This window comes from Uloborus diversus, chromosome 7, assembly GCF_026930045.1.
Source record: "Uloborus diversus isolate 005 chromosome 7, Udiv.v.3.1, whole genome shotgun sequence".
NCBI lineage: Eukaryota > Metazoa > Arthropoda > Arachnida > Araneae > Uloboridae > Uloborus > Uloborus diversus.
Window position 1 is genome coordinate 40,937,391 of NC_072737.1, and position 20,783 is coordinate 40,958,173.

The window sequence follows — 20,783 nt, forward strand, 5'->3', positions numbered from 1 at the left end:
TGTCACATCCTTATGAAATAACTATAAATAAGTGATATTCTTTTGATTTTTGAGCACTCAAAGCAGGCAACAGTTTATTCACTACATGTGGTACCTTGCACTGAAAACCAATTTTTATTCTTTCCTCGTGCTCCTTCCGCTTTTCGGTTCAAATTCTTTGAATTGAAGATATCTATGGGAAATTCATCAATGTTACACCCAAGTGCGTCAATAGTAGCTTCAAAAATAAACACATAATCTCGTATACTTGGACACCTGTCCAATGCAGCAACTGACTTTGGAGTAATAAAATCGCTCCCCATTACATATTTACTTGTTCCAGGTTCTGATAATTCTTGTTCCAGGTTCTGGAATACTTGTTCCAGGTTCTGGAATACTTGTTCCAGGTTCTGATATACTTGTTCCAGGTTCTAATATACTTGTTCCAGGTTCTAATATACTTGTTCCAGGTTCTGATAAACTTGTTCCAGGTACTTCTTTATATGTTTCAGGGAAATCTTCTGAATTAATATTTTCACTAGGAGCTCGAAGAGGAATTTTCTTGTACAGGTTCATGCAGTTCCGTGGATGTTGAAGCGGAATCGTATTTCATGCGCCTGTTTTCTTCTTTGACAGCTCAAAGTCGAGCCCTTTCCTCTTTGTCGGCCAGTTTTTTATCCACTCCACCTAAAGTGACCACATCGGCCGGGCTCTCTTTGGCATCGCAAGAAAATCCCATCTTCCTCTATTTTGACTAACCGAAGTGCATCAGCATGTGCAATATTGAATAAATTGTTTAAATTACTCTCAAATTCTTGTTGGTGCTGCATGAATACTTCTTGCAGTTTTTTTTTTGCATTTTTTTTTTTTTTTTTTTTTGTAAGTCTCTTCAAATTTGATATAGGTTTCTAAGTTTATTCACAGAATTTGGCTACGATTTGGTGGGAATGAGTGCCTTTTCCCAAAAGATGATGCATTCCGGAGTAGCAAGATTGGCACTTTCACTGATGGTTAAATTTACTTCTCGAATGTTATAAAACAAAACAGACAGAACTTGTCCGTTAGAGGGAAGTTTCAAACTCGTAATTTTGTGTTTTACGACTCCTATTAAAAATATCTCTTTTTTCGAACTTTGCAAGTCCAGTGCCATGTTTCGTTCCCTATGGAACGACTATACTGCGCTCGCTGACCGGAATGTATTCGTACTGACAAGTTTGACGGTTTGCGAATTGCCACGGATAAGCCCCCCCCCCCCCCCCACACACATATATTTTTTTGTCTGTTTTCATTTGTTTTCTGTCATTATTTACAGCTGTTTTGAGCTTCGCAAAGTATCGCGTCGCCAGCGTTCGCTTGCTTATGAATACACGTGCTATTTACACGTTTAGGCCTTTAGGCGCAAGTCGGCACGGGTTACCGTGCTTCAAATTGCATGAAACTTTTTTTACAACGGTTTTGATGTAAAAGGAAAAAAATAAGAGGGTATGCGTTTAAAAAAAACGACTTTCATTTTTTTGGGACACCCTAGTGTATAGGGCACAGATGTCACAGTCCAGGAGTGGTCCCGCTCGTGGAGGCTGGTGAACGCAGAGTTTGAAGAGTTAAATTTTATGCTTAAGTTAATGGGAGGTAGTTAGTAACCAAAACCTTAAAAAAAAAAAAAAATCGATTTTTCAGTTTTTATATATTCAAATTATTAAAATGAACTTTCAAACGACACAAAATTCATTTTTTTATGTATATTAAAAGTAACAAAATTTAGTTCTAACAAATTTAGTTATAACAAAAATCATCTGAATTACAACAATATTTCAAATGCATTTTTCTCAGAACATCAAGTTTTAAAACTCATGTTCCTTTTTCTGAAAAACTAATTTTCATATTGCTCTGATATTGTCACCACATTTTACTTACATTTTCATTATTACACCGAAGCGAAATGTTCGCTTTAGGACTTTTCCTTTAACACTTGTTTTTAGGGTTAAAAACAGCATTATTTTTAATCAAAAAGTCACTACTGGTAAAAATTTAATGAATTATGAAATAAACAAATTGCCAGAAAATTTCAATTCAGTCAACTTATAGATATCTCTTGAAAACACTAAAAATCGTTAGTTTCTATCATTTAACCTTTGTGAGAGAAAGGTACATAAAGTTTAGCAATTTAACATTACGCAGATACAGGGTACCGACTCCCCTTAAGCCTTGAATGAACGTAAAATATTTGTAACCATGGCGACGAAAGTTCGTCTTCTTATTAAATAATAAAACAACAAGCAAGACTTATTTTCGTTGTAACTCTGAAAATTCAGAGCAACATTAACTTCGGGCATGTGAGGATAATAAGCAATATTCGTGATAGCTCAAAAAGGATAATAACAGTAGATTAAACAAATAGGCTTTTTTTTTGCGATTGCATCGATAATTACACTATATTTTATTTTGTAGCTTGAGTACTTTCACCTCATTAAAATTTCTTCCTTTACTTGTTATTTACTTAGAGTTCAAAAGAGTAAGTTTTAAGAAAGTAGCGTTTTAATTGGATTTTAAAGTACATGCTACTTACTTTAATGAAGAGCCTTTTCTTTGGAAATAAATCTGCTTCATTATCAATAACTTAAAGAGTCATTATCGCTCAATTTTTGCATTTTATTAACTGCCCTTTCGGACGTTTGTTGTAATTGAAAATTGCCGAAATGTTTACTTTGTAATAAAATGTACAGATTTTTTTTTTTTTTTAGTTTTTTATATGTATGCAAATGGTTGTACAGAGTTGTTCGAAAATGTTTGTACCCCCGCTTTTTATTCAGAGTGATGTTGTTTCCTTCAGACAAAAGTAGTACTTTTGTCACTAAAATTGATAGAATAAGCAAAAAAAAAAAAAAAAAAAAAACTTGGACCCAGAAAATACTTTAATTTTCCCATCAACCCGGATTGTAATCTTGTTTTTGTAACATTTCCCGCATTTTACGCTTTTCCTAAAAAATAAAAGCAATAAAAAAACGTTCTAAAATGGGTAATTTTTTCCTTTCCTTCTTTTATAATGGGGTTGTTTCCTTCAGTCAAAAGTAGTACTTTTAATCAATGAAATTGATAGAATAAGCAAAAACAATAACATGGAGCGAGAAAATACTTTCATTTTCCCAACAGTTATTTTTTAATTAATTTTTTTAAATGTCCGATTTTTAAAACAAGGCGTGATCTTGATGACGTCACAAATGATGCTCTTTGGCGCATCTTTTTATCGCGTTCCCACGTTATGATAATCAAGAAGCGAATTACGATTGCGCTCTACGCTTGCTATCAACCCTATCGTTGCCAATACACGTGTGTAAAGATGCGAATTAAATATTTTGTTCTGTGAGTGGCAACACTGAATGGCATTTCATCATTTGTAATGTCATCGGCAGAAATATAAACAATGGAAGCATACCGATTTAAGTATTGTTTTTAAAATATGAAACTTAAACAAATTATTTAAAAAATGGTCAGATCCTATGTTTTTAAACATGCTCTTTCAGAAAAAAATACTTTTAAAATTTTGGAAACGACCCCATTGCGAGACCTGAACTATTGGGTTTCTTGACTTCACTAATGGAATGTAATAGAAATGGAGAAATTTGCACCCGTCCAATTATGGCTGGTGATTATCTAGATTAGGTGATACGTTGCATGTCCATAAGAAAGAAAAGGTAATTTTTTTCAAAAAGATATGGTAGTTATGTCCAATTTGCACTCGTGCACTTTTCATAAAGATTATACTTCTAGCGAACGACCCCATTGTATCAGTTTCGGTTAAATGTTTGTTATACACAGTGACCTTGAAGTCTTTTAAAGTCATAACGATGAGAAGAACACCATGTTATTTCACGTATCGTTATGTTATAATACTGAGTGCTACAAAGTTCAGTGCTTCCACATATGTATTGTGCGTTCACAACGAAATGGCACTTCGCCCCGTCTTGTCGAAAGTAGAGTTCAGTTTAGCGCGGGGGTGACTAGTAAGCACATCCTTGTGCTTGTAAATGAGACAACCAGACAACCTTAACTTCAGCGTGCTTTTAAGTGTGCGAACAAGTCTTAGGGTTCTTTACGCCACTTGATTCCCTTGTCGGCTGTTGCTTCGGTTATTCTTTCAAAATGCTGCTTTTACGACAAAATGCTGTGATCCGAATAAGATTTCTGCCGAAAACAGCGGAATAGAATCTTTGATACCACGTGACAAAGGCGGAGCCTTCTGCCCCCAGGAAAGTTTTGAACAAGATAAATAATTGTAATTTTTAAATTTGGGCGTAGTTTTTGTTGTTTTTCGATATAATATACACTTAAATATAACTTTTGCACCCCACTTCCCCGAGAAAATTTTAAATTCTTACCGGAATGCATCGATAGATCGAAAACATCGATATATGGAATGCAATATATCGCGGTATTAAAATACTGATATCGCCCAGTACTACTGTTGAGGCATATTACACCCCATACAACGTGATGAGTTTGTGAAAATTGCAACACCATGAAGGAAGCATCATAGTTGAATGAAATTTAATATACAGTTGAGCGCTAATGGTGCAAATAAATGATTACATTTTCAAACCAAACAAACAATAAAAAGAGATAGAATATAGTATTTTGTGTGGCCACCACGCGCCGCAATAAGAGCGACTACACGACTCGGCATGGAGTGAAACAAATTTTGAATATCCGCCTGCGGAAGAGTATTCCATATTGTTGGTATGCGTAACCAAAGTTCGTCTGTCGAAGCAACAGCACGAGGATCACGAGCGAGACGACGCCCAACGAAATCCCACACATGTTCCACCGGTGACATATCCAGGAAATAAGCAGGCCAAAGAAGAAGCTGTACCTGCTGCAAATGAATGTTTGGATTTGACAGTCCTAGAGACATGTGGACGGGCATTATCCTGCTGGAATACAGCCCCTGGCAATCCTTGCAGGAAAGGAATAGCTTGGGGCTGTAAAACTTTGTTTATGTATCGTGTACCATTCAAATTGCCCATAATTCGTAGCAATTTTGATCGTCCTTTGATATGCTATGGCACCAAAGACCATAACTCCGGGTGTTCGTCCACTGTGGCGCTTGATAATGCACTCCGGAATGTACCGTTCACCGGCAAAGCGCCTGACACGAATTCGACCATCATGGTGCCACAAATTGAAACGGGATTCGTCAGAAAAGACGACCTGCTGCCAATCAGCACGCCTGCTCCTATGCACATTGGCCCATTGTAGCGCAAGCGGTGATGATTTTGCGTGAGAGAAATCCTGTATAAAGGAATCCTTGCGCGCAGCCCACGTTGCAGCAGAACGTCTCCGAATTGATGAGGCACACAATGAAACACCTGTAGCTGTTGACCACTGTGCTGCCAATAGTATAGAAGAAGCGGTGGCCACTGTATAAGGGAAAACAAATCGTGTTCATTTTTAATAGGAAGTTTACTGTATCAAAATAAGGCAATGTCATGGCAATAAAATATGACTTCTTATTTTTTTTCTTTTAAGACATATTTCTTTGTAATAGTATTTACTATTTTGAGGTTTTACTGCAGTTGAATGTCACACACTGGTCCGTATTCCCTGCTAGTTGAATCTTATCTGTATGAGACATTTATTGTGTCGCAATTTTCGCAAAAAATAGTGTACGTGGGCAAATCAAAAAGTCTTTGCACCTATTTATTTTTTAAGCCAAAATACGGCTGTAAATATGAAGAAGCGAACATATACATTCCCAGCAGTGACAGTTTCTTGAACCGTACGAGCCGTATCTGCTTTTTGCTCGGAAGAGCGGAACTGCTATCAGTCAGTTAAGATGACGGTTGTTCTTCTGACGTCTACAACTTATGAGCAGCGAAGTGTTATTTGTTTTGTATGGAGCAACGGACAAAAGCCCATAGCGAATTACAGGGGCACGTACAGTCCAGACCTTGCCTTAGTGATTTTCACGTTTTCGCTCCACTGAAGAAATTTCTGGCAGGACAGAGATTCACATGTGACGAAGAAGCCAAGAACGCGGTCCGACGTGGTTCCACAGGCAGCCGGAAGAATTTACCACTGGGGGATCTCTAACTTAGTCCCGCGATGGGACAAATGTCTGAGCCGGTGTGGTGACTATGTGGAGAAGTAATGTAAGGTACGTAGTACACTACGTATATTTGTAAATACCTGTATGTATTTGTTTTTGGTTAATAAAAAAGAGGAACATAGACTTTTTGATTTGCCCTCGTATAAAATCATTTTTCTGTGTAGTGAAAAACTTCTATGACATAAGAACATAACAACAACGTCAAAATTGCTGAATAAAATGTTACCTTTTTTAGTTACTTATTGCATGAAGGTAAACATTTTATTTGTATTTCTATACCTTTCGAATAAAACTCAAACATGAAATGCCTTCGTTTTAAAGTATTACTTGTTATACCATTAATTACTTTTTTTTGTATTGATTTCCTACTGCAGTGGGCAGATAAAAAAAATCTAATTCTAAAAAGAAAATTAATATATAAGTCTTCAGCAAATTACCATTCAATTTTAAACGTTTAAGAAGATGTATATTTTTTTTCTTAACATCTAAATTAATGACAGTAGAATTCAAACATTTCGAGGGGAAGTCATTGTATAATAATTCATTTACATAAAAGAATAAAAAATCAAGAAAAACGTATTTATTTAAAAACAAAGGGAAATGAAATATTTTTTAACTTAAGCATCACATTTTTTTTAATATTCAGAAAAGCGGAAGTAAAAGTTAATCTTGAAAAAATAAGGACTACTTTTAAAAAGTTCTTTATCCCTTAGATTTAAACTTTCGAATGATTACGATAATTGATATCTTGTAAGGAAAAACATAGCAATTAAAAACCTTAATCACCTCATAAAAAATATTTTTGAAATTTTTTTATTCATGCATAAGAGCTTTATGTTTTTATTATGACTATTATTAAGCCAAATTCTTTCATGTGCTTGACATTAATGATTTACAGAGAAAAAAAGATTAAGTAATTACGAGTCTCTCCAAACAGTAGTTAGTTTAACTAATAATTATCCTTTAGTAGCATGGATATTAGAAGTAATTAATTTTTAATATTGGTAATTTTGTATTAAGGATATAAAGAAATGCTTTTTAAGCAATGAAAGCAGTAAAAATGTAAATCTTTTGAAATCTTAGCGAAAATATTTCAAATTCTTCACTTTTTTAAAAGACGTAATGCAGTTTTTTCTGTAAAAATAGATTCGTGCTTAAACTCGACGATTTATCATATTTTCTGCTTGTTAATTTGCTTGCTAAGCACTAAAGACTAAATTCATTTTCCAAGTTTCTTTAAATTTTGCATGAACGTTTCTTGGTGTCATAAAAAAACGTCTCATGTGAAAGAATTTCCTTGATATGCATTGGCAACTATGTTTCTGAATGCCCTTAAAATGTTGATGAATGTCGTAATGCTATTATCCTTAGGATATTAAACACCGAGGTAGCACACATAACGCTTAAACGTTTCAAAACGTTTTAAAATGGTTGTCCCTATGTTAATAAATTTGTAACGATTACGTGACGAAATGTGCTACATTCGAAATGTGGTTGGGATATTTGTAAATGTATTTCAATGTCGTTAAAGAATAATGCCGTAATGTCGATTTACGGGGATGATCATTAAATATAGTGTAACGGATTCGGTGCGGCTTCCAACTTTCTTGAAAGGATGACACAGTTCTTGATTAAAAAAAAATACAGGAAATTTATTTACACTATGTACAGGAAACAGCGTCAACAACTGCTAAATTATTCATCAGCAATTAAGCAATTATCACACAACACCGTAAACTCAACGTTTACACACGTATTTACTTCCAAATACGAAAACAACACAGCGAAATGCCTCGCTATAAACAGAGCTAATACACACTCTCAGTACAAATTCTCAATCGAAACTAACACTTTATCCAGCGTAACCGTTTATATACATACCGAAAAGAGAGCTCTCAAAGATTCCAGAAAATGCTACAACGTTCTACAACTACACTTTCATTGATAAAATCAGTGAATGAAATAAGAAAAAAAAAGAATAGGGGTTGTATACTTTAGCCATATGAAAAGGGGTTGTATATTCATTACGGGAAACTATTTACAGGTTACGTTACTACAATAATTACTGTTTACAGGATTTGTAACAATAGCAAAACTTACGAATGTATGCAATGTCTTTAGATACGAAAATGGCCTTTTTTTATCGATTCCGAATGCTTATTATAAAGTGATACTAATTTTTATCATTTTAGGAATGTACAGAAGAAAAACGAAATGGTCACTTTTTTTTTCAATTTGTGTTTAATATGGCAACACTAAGTGCTTGTAGAGTAGAATTTGTTGTTCTCACCAAGCGGGTTACAAAGAAATAAATCAACGCAAAAAAAATCATCCATAACTTTACTACACAATTAAGAAAGGTTAATTTCAAACGCAATTTTCTCCATTAATGGAAGGACTTTTTTTCCCTTCTTCCCTTCGCTCTACTTTTTTTCAAGCACATAGCATATTACATGTGGATAATTTTAGAGCTGCAATTGGTATGAATATTTTTTTTTACTTCTGTTTTAGTACTTAATTAGGCAAGCATTTTGTAACGTAATTCATAACTACAAAGAGTAATTTCAATAATTTTTCCGAAACGTTTTTTAAACACTTTTTACCAGACCAACACTAATTGCATTTTAACAATTTTATCAGTATCAAAATGCAAAGTAAAAGTATTTTTTGAAGTTGTTCTCGTAAAATGATCAATTTTCCGAATGTTTCTGTTGACTGGTATTTACAATACAGTGGACGGAGATGTACTTTACGACACGCCTATTTTTGGTAAATAGAACCTTAATTGAGCAATTTTGCTCTAGTTTTGGAATTGTTTCAAAATTTTCTTCATGTTTTATTATTAATTTTGAAAAGAACAATGTTAGGGAATGTGGCAAAGTTGTAAACTTTCGGAAACATCAAATGTTTGAAATAGGTTTAGACAGTTTTTATTTACAGCATAACGATTTCTGCTTTACTTTAAATGAACATACATGAAAAAGTGACTCGTTTTTCAAGAGCATTGTAACAAAATCAATAATCAGAACATTTTTAGCCATTTACTTTACCGTTTCGACTGCTGGCTACATACTTTTCAATTGTTTACGAAATTTATAAAACTGTTACATAGTCATGCTCTGTCGCAAGTGGGCTGCAGTCGCAACTTTTTTTGGGCCCTCCGATTTAATTAAGAATTAGTACATCAACTGATTGCAAATTATTTTAACCGATTTTTTAACGTTATTATTTTAATGTAAAGATAAGTAATTATTGTAAATATGTATTATATATTAGTAAATAAACCTTTGTGAATTAAAGTCAGAATTTTTTTTGAAAGGGGTCACAAAATTAATGTCGCGTAAACCTTAATCGTTATTATAACTTCTAAATATTTATTTATTTACTTAAATCACAAATTTACATCAAGATGTCGCAAAAATGTTATTATTATAATGACTTTAGTTTTTAATTAATTTACTTTTCTTTCAAGAGGAAAACTTTTTTTTGCTCGTGTAGTTTTTTTTTTTTTTTTTTTGTTATTATCTCGAGTCCAAAATTGAAATAAATGCGAGTTTCTGAGTGATAAACTGTAATAACTTATGGCTGAAATGAATGTCAGACGTTACAAATTTTTGTCAGAAAAGAAAATTATTAGAAAATATATTTTTAAAATTTTTGATCCTTATCTCAAAAAGTTCTTTTGGTAACGATACTACACATTTATATGAGCATCTGTTGTAGCTTTGAGCGAATGTTGACGATTTTCGACCTAGCACCAGGCATTAACACCGCCAGAATGTACCTTCTGAGGGGTGAGAGGTTCTTAAGAGTCATTTTTTTAAAGCTGGACAAAGTGAATGGGGGCCTGATAGTTGACACCTTCAATTTTCCTGAAAATTTTGAGATAATTTACTAGTATTGTGATGAGAAAAAGTGAAGATTCTTTCCTCACTAATTTGATTTGTTGACCCTCGAGGGGAAGTCAAAAGTTAGGTTCGTTAGAAAAAGGAGCTAAATATATGATTACTTTGCGTCAAAAGCAATGAGTGAACCGAGCCAATTATTTTAAATAAGGATACTACATGATACTAGGTACATTCTAGTATAAATATTTTGGTGACTCACTCATGGCTTTGAGGTCAAAGGTCAATTGAAAATGCAATTTTCAAATGAGCTTTGCCTGTTTGGGCTCGGATATCTGCTAAAGCCTTGAGTAACCCTCGTAAAAAAGTATATGGTTAACTACTCGCCACAGTATAGTACTAAGAAAAACATAAACTTTCGTTTCTCTTGGTTTTAGTAGTTAAACGGTCTCAGAGTGGATGATTTTTTAAAAATGGCCAAGTTTAGAGGTCAATAACTTTGATCGCGACGGGTCAACAACTTTGGGACACAGCAGTAGTTATAGTCCGAATGATGTAGTTTAAGGTCCAGGTTAGAAACCCATGGCAACTAATCAACTTTTTTAATTACGCGATCTCAAGGTTGATATTTTGAAACAACAAGAATCGAGAAGTTTAGGTCAATTACTCTATAACGCCTGAGTCAATAACTTTGAACAAGAGCTGTAATTATGCTCTACGTGGTGTAGTTTTAGACTCATATCAGAGAACCATGAGATCTAATCATCTTATTTAATTAAACTGAAAAATGAGGATTTCAGTATAAAAGAGATTTTTTTCGCGAGTTTATATACGTGCTACTCAAAATCTTATGAGCTCGAACTCACATAAATACTAGAACAAATCAACAACAAAATGTACTTTAAGCTCCCAAAATTTCATGCTTCCAGCGTAATAAAATGTTCTGTAACCTTGAGCACAACATGTCTGTTCTTCTCACAAAGCTGATCCGCCATTTTAGAGATCCTAGGTCCTCAGGATTCGGAACTCGGAAGCTGAAAATTCGCATAGGTTAGTTTCAAAGACATCTCTACACCTCTATAAAATTTCATTCCCATTCGGGGATGATGAAGCAGGGACAATTTAAAAAATTTAGATCAGTTGACGTGGAATCACTCTGATATAAGATTGTGACAATTCACATGCACCTTTGGTTATTTTTGACTTTATAATGATCATAAATCAATGCTATATTTTAGGAAGAGGAATGCAATTGGGTAAAAGATTGAGTTCATAATTACAGTAGAATTTTGCGTATACAATAGTTTGTAATAAATTTTTATAAATTAGCAAATTTATTAATTATGGCTCAAAAATAAAATATAAATGTAACTTTAAAAAAAAAACCGATTTGTTAGACTGTAACAAAAGATGCGGGTGAAATCTGCATAATGTATGTATCAGAGTGATTCCACGTCAACTGACATGATTTTTCCAAACTATAGTGCTCCAAAATGGCGGATCAGCGTTGTGAGAAGAATTGCCATGTTGTGGTCAAGGTTACAGAAAACTTTATAACACTAGAAGCATGAAATTTTGGGAGCTTAAAGTACATTTGAATGTTGATTCGTTCTAGTATTCATGTGAGTTTGAGCTCATAAGATTTTGAGTAGCACGCACATAAACCCGTGAAAAAACGCTCTTTTATACTGAAATCATCATTTTTGAGACCGTTTAATTAAGTAATATGATTAGATCTCATGGTTTTCTGACATGAGTCTAAAACTACACCACGTAGAGCATAATTACAGCTCTTGCTCAAAAATATTGAATCAGGCGTTATAGAATAATTGACCTAAAACTTTGATTCTTGTTGTTTCAAATTATCAACTTTATGACCGCGTAATTAAAAAAAATTATTAGTTGCCAAGGGTTTCTAACTTTGACCTTAAACTACACCACTCGGACTATAACTACAGCTGTGTCCCAAAGTTGTTGACCCGTCGCAAACGAAGTTATTGACCTCTAAACTTGACCATTTTTAAAAAATAATCGACTTTGAGACCGTTTTACTACTCATTGCTTTTGAAGCAAAGCAATCATATATTCATCTTGTTTTTTTTATGACCTTAAACTTTGACCCCTATTCAAGGACAAACAAATCAGTTTTTTTATAAAAAGAAACTGTTCTTTTTATAAAATTATTTTTCTTATCATAGTACCACTAACACATCCTGAAATTTTTACGAAAATTGAAGACATCAACTATCGAAAGTGTCCAGCCTTAAAAAAAATGACTCTTAACAGTCATTATACGGATACAAGCTGCCATATTATAATTACAATAAGCATTAAAACCAAAAATTGTAAGGAGGGAGGATGACCTTCTAAAACCTCCATCGCACCGCCTTTGGGAGTTTTTCATTCATAGGCGCCATTTTCAAGTAGCGTCGTTAGCGCCACCGCCACATCTTTATCTAAGGGGCTTTCCATAAATGATGTCCCACTTTTCTTTACCATTTTAAACCCCCTTCATCCTGTATCATAATGTGTCACATTTCATCTTCTCCCCCTTTTCCTATGACATATGTCATAGGGTGGAGTGAAAAAAATCAAAATCTGATAAATGCTGATTAATAGTGCGGAAAAGTTAGCTTGTTGATATATTTTGTCATGCAAAAGGATTTCGACAGCAAAAAATGTCTTGGTGTCACTCGTGCCTTGAAGTTGACCATTATTGCGTAAAAACTGGAAAAAGTTACAATAATTTCATCAAAAATAAAAATGTGATAAATTTGATGTAATATCACTTAAGAGTAGTCTTTTTGTGTAGATTACACACCACATAATATCATTTTAATAATAAACTATTTTAAAGTTTCATACCTGCTTTGAATTTGACCAATAAAGTGCCAAAATTGAATAACGTCGTGATGCTCCGTACTTTGAGAAAACGTATTAGAAGTTATTATTTGTAAAAGTTTTATTTCATATTAATTCTTACATAGATACGCAAAAAATAAATAATAAAAACATTTCGTATCTAGTAAAAAAAATGTTAATTCTAAACCTAGACCCATAACTTTGGCTCAAAATTTCAAATTTACCTATGATAGAGAACAAAGATTAAGTATAAAAAGTTTTAAATATAAATGTAGCTTGCAACAGCCCACATAAGTCACACTTCGAAACAATAGAAGTTGCTAAATTTTTAATAGTTTTTGAGCCCTCAAACTGTAACAACATTGATAACAATAAAACATAAGTTTGAGTGCGAGTTGAACTACTTGACTTCTCGTAATTTTCGGTCTTAGTGTTATATTGTGGCTTAATATTTCTGGATTTTAATCTGACTCGAATAAATCAATCCCTCTTGGTTAGACAACAAAAGTAGTTTTACCTATCGTCTCACTGCTTTAGAATGACATATGAGGTTTTGAAACCCATACAACTCAGTAGGTACGCCATCAAGCACCTTTTCTTTCAAAGTTTTTTCTGAAATTCCTATTTTGTAAAAGAGAGCCGAGTTTTAATAGTTTTGCTTATAGATGAGTTCATGGTAGTCTTTCAGCTTCAAAATTGAAACCTGGAATTATAAATTTTCATTATCCAGTCAAGTTCTTCGAACTGGTCGTCGTAATCCGTCGCAAAACAACTTCTTTGATGTCGGCCATCTGCAATACCCAGTGTTATACTGTTTAGATTCTCAAAGTAGCCAGTGTGCAGAACCACAGTATCCAAACATCATCATCAGAGAACTTGGTTTCCGTTAGCTTACGATGGCAAGTTCGAAGAATTCGATTGGATAACGAAAATTTACTATTCCAGACTTCGACGCAGAGAGACTACCTGTTCTTTGATAGGCGGAAGTGGGAAAACTCGGATCCTCCTCTTAAGAAATAAATTTCAGATAAAACTTTAAAAAAAATTGTGCTTGATGGTGTACCTACTGAATTATATGATTTCCAAAATCTCACATTAGTTTAAAGCAGTGAGACGATGCGTAAAATTAGACAAAGAAGCGTCAACCAGACTTTGTTGTCAAACCAAGAGAGATGGATTTCTTAGAGTGAGATTAGAATCTAGAAATCTTACCCACAATTACAGTTTGAGAGCTCAAAAATCGTTAAAATTTATTTAACAACTTCTTCCGTTTCGAGGTATGACTTATGTGGCTGTTGCAAGCTACATATTTATTTTAAAACTTTAACATTTAACCGACGTTTCATATCACACGTAAAGCCTTGGTTTCCTAGGAGCAAACACGCCAAGCGTCGGCGTCGCTCCTCGCTGAGGCGAACACTTGATTCTTCTGCGCATGCGCGCCCGAGCTAAATCGACGTCATGTATGGCCACGCCGGAATCCACTTGCCTTTCATTTCAGCGTTACTGCGAGGAGCGACGTCGAAGATCGGCGATTCGCTCCTAGGAAACCAAGGCTTAAATTTTACACTTTGCGCCAAAGTTATGCGCTAAGTGGAAAATCATTTTTTTTCCTATGCAAAAAAAAAGCTTAAAACTTATTTTTTCAGTATCTATGTAGGGATTAATTAATCTGAGAGCAAATTTTTACAAACAAAAACTTCTGATAATTTTTCTCAAAGTACTGAGCCTTACGATGTTAGGCACTTTTAACACTATTTTGGTCAAATTCAAAGTGTATGGAACTTTAAAATAGTTTGTTATTAAAATGATCTCATGCAGTACGTAATCTACACAAAAAGACTGCTCTTAAGTGAGCATTCAAAGTGAGTAAGTCAGCAGTGAGCAGTCAAAGCCGGTGAGTGTTACATCAAATTTATCAAAATAATAATAATAATAATAATAATGAACTTTTTGTAACTTTTTCCAGTTTTTACGCAATAATGGCTAATTTCAAGGCGCGAGCGACACCTCAAGATATTTTTTTCTGTCGAAATCCTTTTGCATGACCAAATATCGCTACAAAAGGCAACTTTTCCACACTATTACTTAGCGTTTATCAGATTTTGATTTTTTTTCACACCACCCAAATGTCACGCTATTTTTTCGGAACAAATTGTTACGAAAATTCGCGATGTCACATTTCTTGTTACCCTCTCCCTGCCCCGTGTCACAACTCGCAATTTCGCGAACCCTCTCTCCCTCGTGTACATGGATTTCCACAATGCCATAGGGTAACCAACCCCCCGAAGTGACGGGCCTAGAATTAAGGATTTTTTGTCTTTAGTGTATTGAATACTAAATGTTTTGAAATACATTTTCTTTATCAGTCTTAGACTTCACAAAAGCCCTGTATTTCGCCAAGCAGCTATTCGTGTAGATCTATAATAAGTGAATTATTTTTTTGCTGCGCGTAAAATGCTCACTTCTGTACATACCTAAGACTTACTTCCAGTATGTTTACTTAAATTTTACAATTTTATTATCCATTAAATTCTTATCAAAAACAACAAATTTTGCGCAGCAATTCTTTTCTACTTATAATAATTTAATAAGTCTTCAAAATTTTTTTTAAAAGTATTTATTTGTTAAAAAATGAAAATAAAGTCATACATGAGTTTATTACTCGAAATAAAAGTAAAGGGAAAGTACAGGAATTCCTTGTGAAAGTTAAACTTTCTGTATTTATCTGAAACGAATTTTTCTTTTTCTTCTTTCAACGGGAGAATTAACTCTAACGCGAAAACAAATGTAAACATTCCTACTTTTCTTAGCGAATAAATATTATTTCTGCATCTAAGAAAAAAAAATATCACTGAAAAACTGTCGCTATTTATGCGATATTTCTATTTAATGTTGAATGTACTTGTATTTGATTAAAATTTCTTCTTGTGCTACCATTTGTTCATTTTGAAGCGAAATATTGAAGATAGTCAAAAGCTGCGTAGAAAAATGTCAGCCCTTGTTTTTGGAAACTAAACTAATTTTTCAGTGACTAAAAATACAAAAGATGCTAACCGAATTCATGAAAGAGGTGCTGAATTGTGGGCAATAAAATACGTCAATTCATCAAGTCAAGCATTTTTCAGTATTGTTGGTATCCTAACCATTTTTTTTTCAATTCAGGATTAATAATAAAAATGTGACGCCATCATTAATGAGGTTCGAATTTAAAGAAGCATTTTTATTGGGGGAATAAAGAGTTTCATGACTAGTTCTTATTCAGTTTTTTCTCTATTATAAATATATTTAACACGTTCGTGACAGCATGAAACCTATTGCTTCACTTCGAAACGCATAAAATTACTTTTAATATTGCTTCCTCATTAGAACAGTTAGTAATCCAACGTTGTGGAGCACAAAAATTGCAATTTTGCAATTTTTGTGCTTCACAACGTTGGATTACTAACTGTTCTAATTTTCAGCAAAAAGGTATTTATTCGTTATTGCTTCCTCATGTTTTAAAAACATTTAACTGGCACATACTCGGTTCAATGTGCGGATGAACAACGCCCCATTAAGGGTTAAACGTTGTAGTACCAGGAGCACCACTTTAAAGGAGCTATTAGGCTACCTGTGGCACCCTTAATGCCTTAATGGTGCCAGCGGAAGCCAAATGACACCCATACAGGTGCTATAGGGTGCTATACGGAACCAAATAGCTTCTTGAAGGAAGGGGACATAAGGTTGCATTATGTACTTAAGGGGTGCCACTAGTGCTAAGGGAATGCCATATGCAACCCGCAGTTTGACAGTGTACCTATGTAGCCGTAGTTGCGATACAAAGTGCCTCAAGTGCATACGCGGCCATGCAGGAACAATGCAATACGCTGTAGTAGGTGACCCATTCGTAGACATATCCGTCAATAAAGTAAGTCCAAGTGTAACCCACAACGGTGGGTCATAATGTCGCGAACGTGTTAATCAACGGCGTAAAAAAGGGGCCGAAAGGGGGGGGGGGAGGGAGGTAGTTAATTCTGATATTTCCGTCTGTGTGTCTGTCTGGGGCATTGTAGCTCCTGAGAAAACCTATTTTAATATTATTTTTCGTTTAAAATGTGATTTTGATCGAGCGTGTTCCGAGGCAAGACTAAATTGAAATGCGAGAAAGCATTGGAGATCTGAAGAGGATATTTGAGCCCGTGTTTCGAAGTTCCTTAATTGCATCCCGGTCAATTACTTCCACGGATTCTTTTGGGCTTGGAAATTACGGCTACGCACACGTATTTATGCATCAAGGCACTCATTTTGAAGAGTTTGTATGGTTTGTACAGATTGAAGCCAGTAAGGCAGCTTTTATAAAACCATGCTCAAAAGCGCATTGTACAAAGGTTCGTTAAAAAGTGTTTGCAACATGCTCGTTACATACAATATTCGTTGCATAGCTTAAAATATTTTTTCAACATCCCGGAAAATAATAAATGACTAGAAAATCGCCCTTCATGGTATGACGGAAGCGAATTGCTTATTTATTAGAAAATATTCCCATGAACTTTGACGTGTTAAATTAGATAGGGGAGAGTGTGCTTCCTTTTGACACTTTTCGTATTTCAATTTCTAACGTCACTTATTTGAATCCAATTTAAAATCTAAAAGTCACATTAAAATACCCCAACATACTTCTATGCAATGCATTTTTTAAAATTCAGACAGTTTGAAAATAAAATGTTACCAGCCATTTTTAAAGTAAAAGTTCCAAGCTGTCCCAAGGAACAACATCCTATTGTACCTTGGGACACATCCTGTTGTACTATGAGAAAGTCTTCATGATTCAGGAAACAACCATATACTTGAACCAATTTTTCACCAGAAAACAAAAATGTATATTTTTTAAATGGTAGTGAATTAAATCATGAATAATTAATTATGCATTATGAATTATTATCTAAAATTAAATGTGTTTAAGAGACTACATAAGATTAGAACATTGTTCCATGTTCCTAAACATATCTTAATTATTAAGAACCATGCATATGTTGTACCTTGGAACGTGTCTTAAGACACCAAATATTTGGCTGTTCCAAAGTACAATCACCACATTGTTTAAGAAAAACCAAAATGATGGTCAATCAGGATGCACTATCATTATTTTCTCATAAGCAAAATATTTAAAGTACTTCTCTTATATAACAAAATCAAATTCAGTTGATTAAATTTACAAATACAAAGTCGGAAAATGAATTAAAAATGAAGAAAATATTTACTTTGGAGTCAAACTTTTCTTTCTCTCACAAAATCGTCAATTTTGCTCATTTGATGCTGATTTTTACTATGGCACAATTTAGTAGTGAAGGTTACCATAAGAGATTACAAAAACATGGCCGCTATAAATAGATTCTGAGAAACTAGCAGTGTCTCAAGGTACAACTCTATCCCCGTATATGAGAGATAAATGTTTAACATGGATAAGGCAAAAATTTAATTCATCATATATTTCTCGACAGAATATAGTTTACAATAGTTAAAAGTGATTTTATACGAAACGCTCAGCATAATAAAATATGCAGCCTGTTTTGACATAACTTCAGCTGAAAACGGACCGACAATTTATCTTTATTCAAAGTCTGACCAGCAAAAGTAGTAGATTTAGTTCTGCTTTGTCAAAACAAAGCACTTATGTGCTTCTTAAACTTTGCCAAAAAATATCATCTAATTATAAATAACATTACTGAATTTTAATTTACACAACAATGAAATAATGCCGTCTCGCTTAAGTTTCATTGTTGGTGACGTCGACGCGTTTCTCGATAAGTGATTTTGGCTATCATACAGATGGGGGATATTTGTTACATCACTTGAAATATTTTCTTACACTTATTACCCGTTATGACATGAAGTACATCATGACAAATACATTGAAAAATTGCCTAATAACACAGTCCTTAAAAAAAAATAAACTGCCACTGCAGAAGCACGAAAGACAATACTTTAATTTATTGAAATCACAACAAAAATATTAATAATAATTATAACCAAATTAATGAAATATAATCAGCCCTTTTTTTTTTGGCTGAAAGCAATGTTTCTTTCTCTGACATTTATGTTCTTTATTCCAACATTGCTCTTTAAAAAAAATATAGCTTGAGTCAATTAACCTTAGAGATAATAAAGGAATTTGCATTTCATCAACTTTTATTTTGAAAGAATCCCGCTAAATTTAATGACCTTTTTTATTTGTCAGCCATGTAATTGACACTAAATGAGCAAATAAAATTCTTCTCTGCTTAAATTGAAGAAAAAACACCTGATTAATCTATTGCTGTTAATTATAGCATGTATCAATTAAACGGATTACAAATAGATTCTCAGAATTTTCTTTCTAAGCACACTTGGTTTTAGAGAGCTTTTTTTTCAAAAGGGAACTATTAATTATCTAGGTAACCAGAAATAAAATTAAATAAACTTTGAAAACTAGGTGAAGTAAATAGTTTATTAAAATGCAGTGTTTCTAAGAAAAGGCAAAACACATAAATCCGACTCCAAAAGGATATTGGTATTTCTGTATTTCAAAACGATATATTTTTACTTTTGAGCACTGTTCCTGAATTTGATAGAAATATGCTTGAACTTGGGCGAGTTCATTTGAGTTTCAGTTGCGAAAGGAAGCATATTAAGAGTGTATCAACGCCATCAATAGTTAACGGAAACTCGAACCGAATTTTTAGCCACCTTACCAGAGTCAGACAGTACAGTTTCTTAATGTCTTTTAGCAGTCGTTTATTTTTATGATTTTACTCAGGAAAATTGGCCTACAAGAAAATTTGAAGTGTGTGAAAATCCTGAACTGAGAGACAATTCTGATTCAAAAGTATATTCGGGAAAAGAGTTTTTGACGCACAACGGGTTAAAAAGAGAGAGAGAGAGAGTTGTGTTGTTTTGGCATTATTTGAATAGTTCCAAAGGAACCTGCATTAGCAATTACGAACAAGTTTGAAGTATATCAAAGTTCTTAATTAAAAGGCGGGTTTGCTTACGAAAAGGTGGGTTTACCTGACAAACATTTGTGAAGAAAAGTTTTTTACACTCAGTTACTTTGAGAGTGTTTTCTTGTACAAACTGCACAAAATTTTATGTCAGCTCATCCAAACGAAAGTGAAAAATCTTGAAGTTAAAACATTGAAATTATATTTACCTTTACCCAAACTAACCCAAAAATGTATTTACCGAAAATGTAAATTGGTAAAGCGGCAGAAAATAACCCTAGAGCAGGAATTAGAAATGTAGGGAGAAAGTCCAATCATCGGCTTAGCAAAAGCTGACCCAAAGACCCCAATTCATGTGACTCAACAACAACGAATGTTTGCATGAAACAAGCGAAAGAAATCTGATTTATTCCAACAATTTGCTTTAAAATCTATCACGTGACTTGGAGTTTTGGCTTCACGAATGAAAATCTTCACTTCCTCCATTTTATCTCTTCTCAATAAAAAAAAAAAAAAACGCACATTTGTTCTGCCTAATTACTTCAAAAGACACATAAATATCCTCAACAAGTGTAAGTAAATACAGTAAACTCCCGATTATCGACGGTCGGTTTATCCACGATTTGGATTACCCACGAGTCTTTTCACAATTTTTATTTTTAGCTTATGATTGTGTTATTGTTCTCTTTAGATTTTACATAGTAAGTTTTTTACATTCAATATTAGTAGATGCAATGTAGCAATGTTTTTAGTTATAATTTAAATATATGTGTGGGTGCTATTAATATGTTTTAGCTATTGTGTACACTAAGTATCATTCTTTACCTATTATTCGGATTATCCGTGATTTTCGCTTATCCGCGGTTACCGTGCCACCCTATTCCGCGGATAATCGGAAGTTTGCTGTATTTCTAGATTATTGTTAGAACATTTGTGTATAGAAACTGAACAGTTAAACTTTAGTTATGATATTATACAGAGTGTTCCGTTTTAACCTGCAAGAACTTTATTTTCGCAATCGTTAGTCCTAGA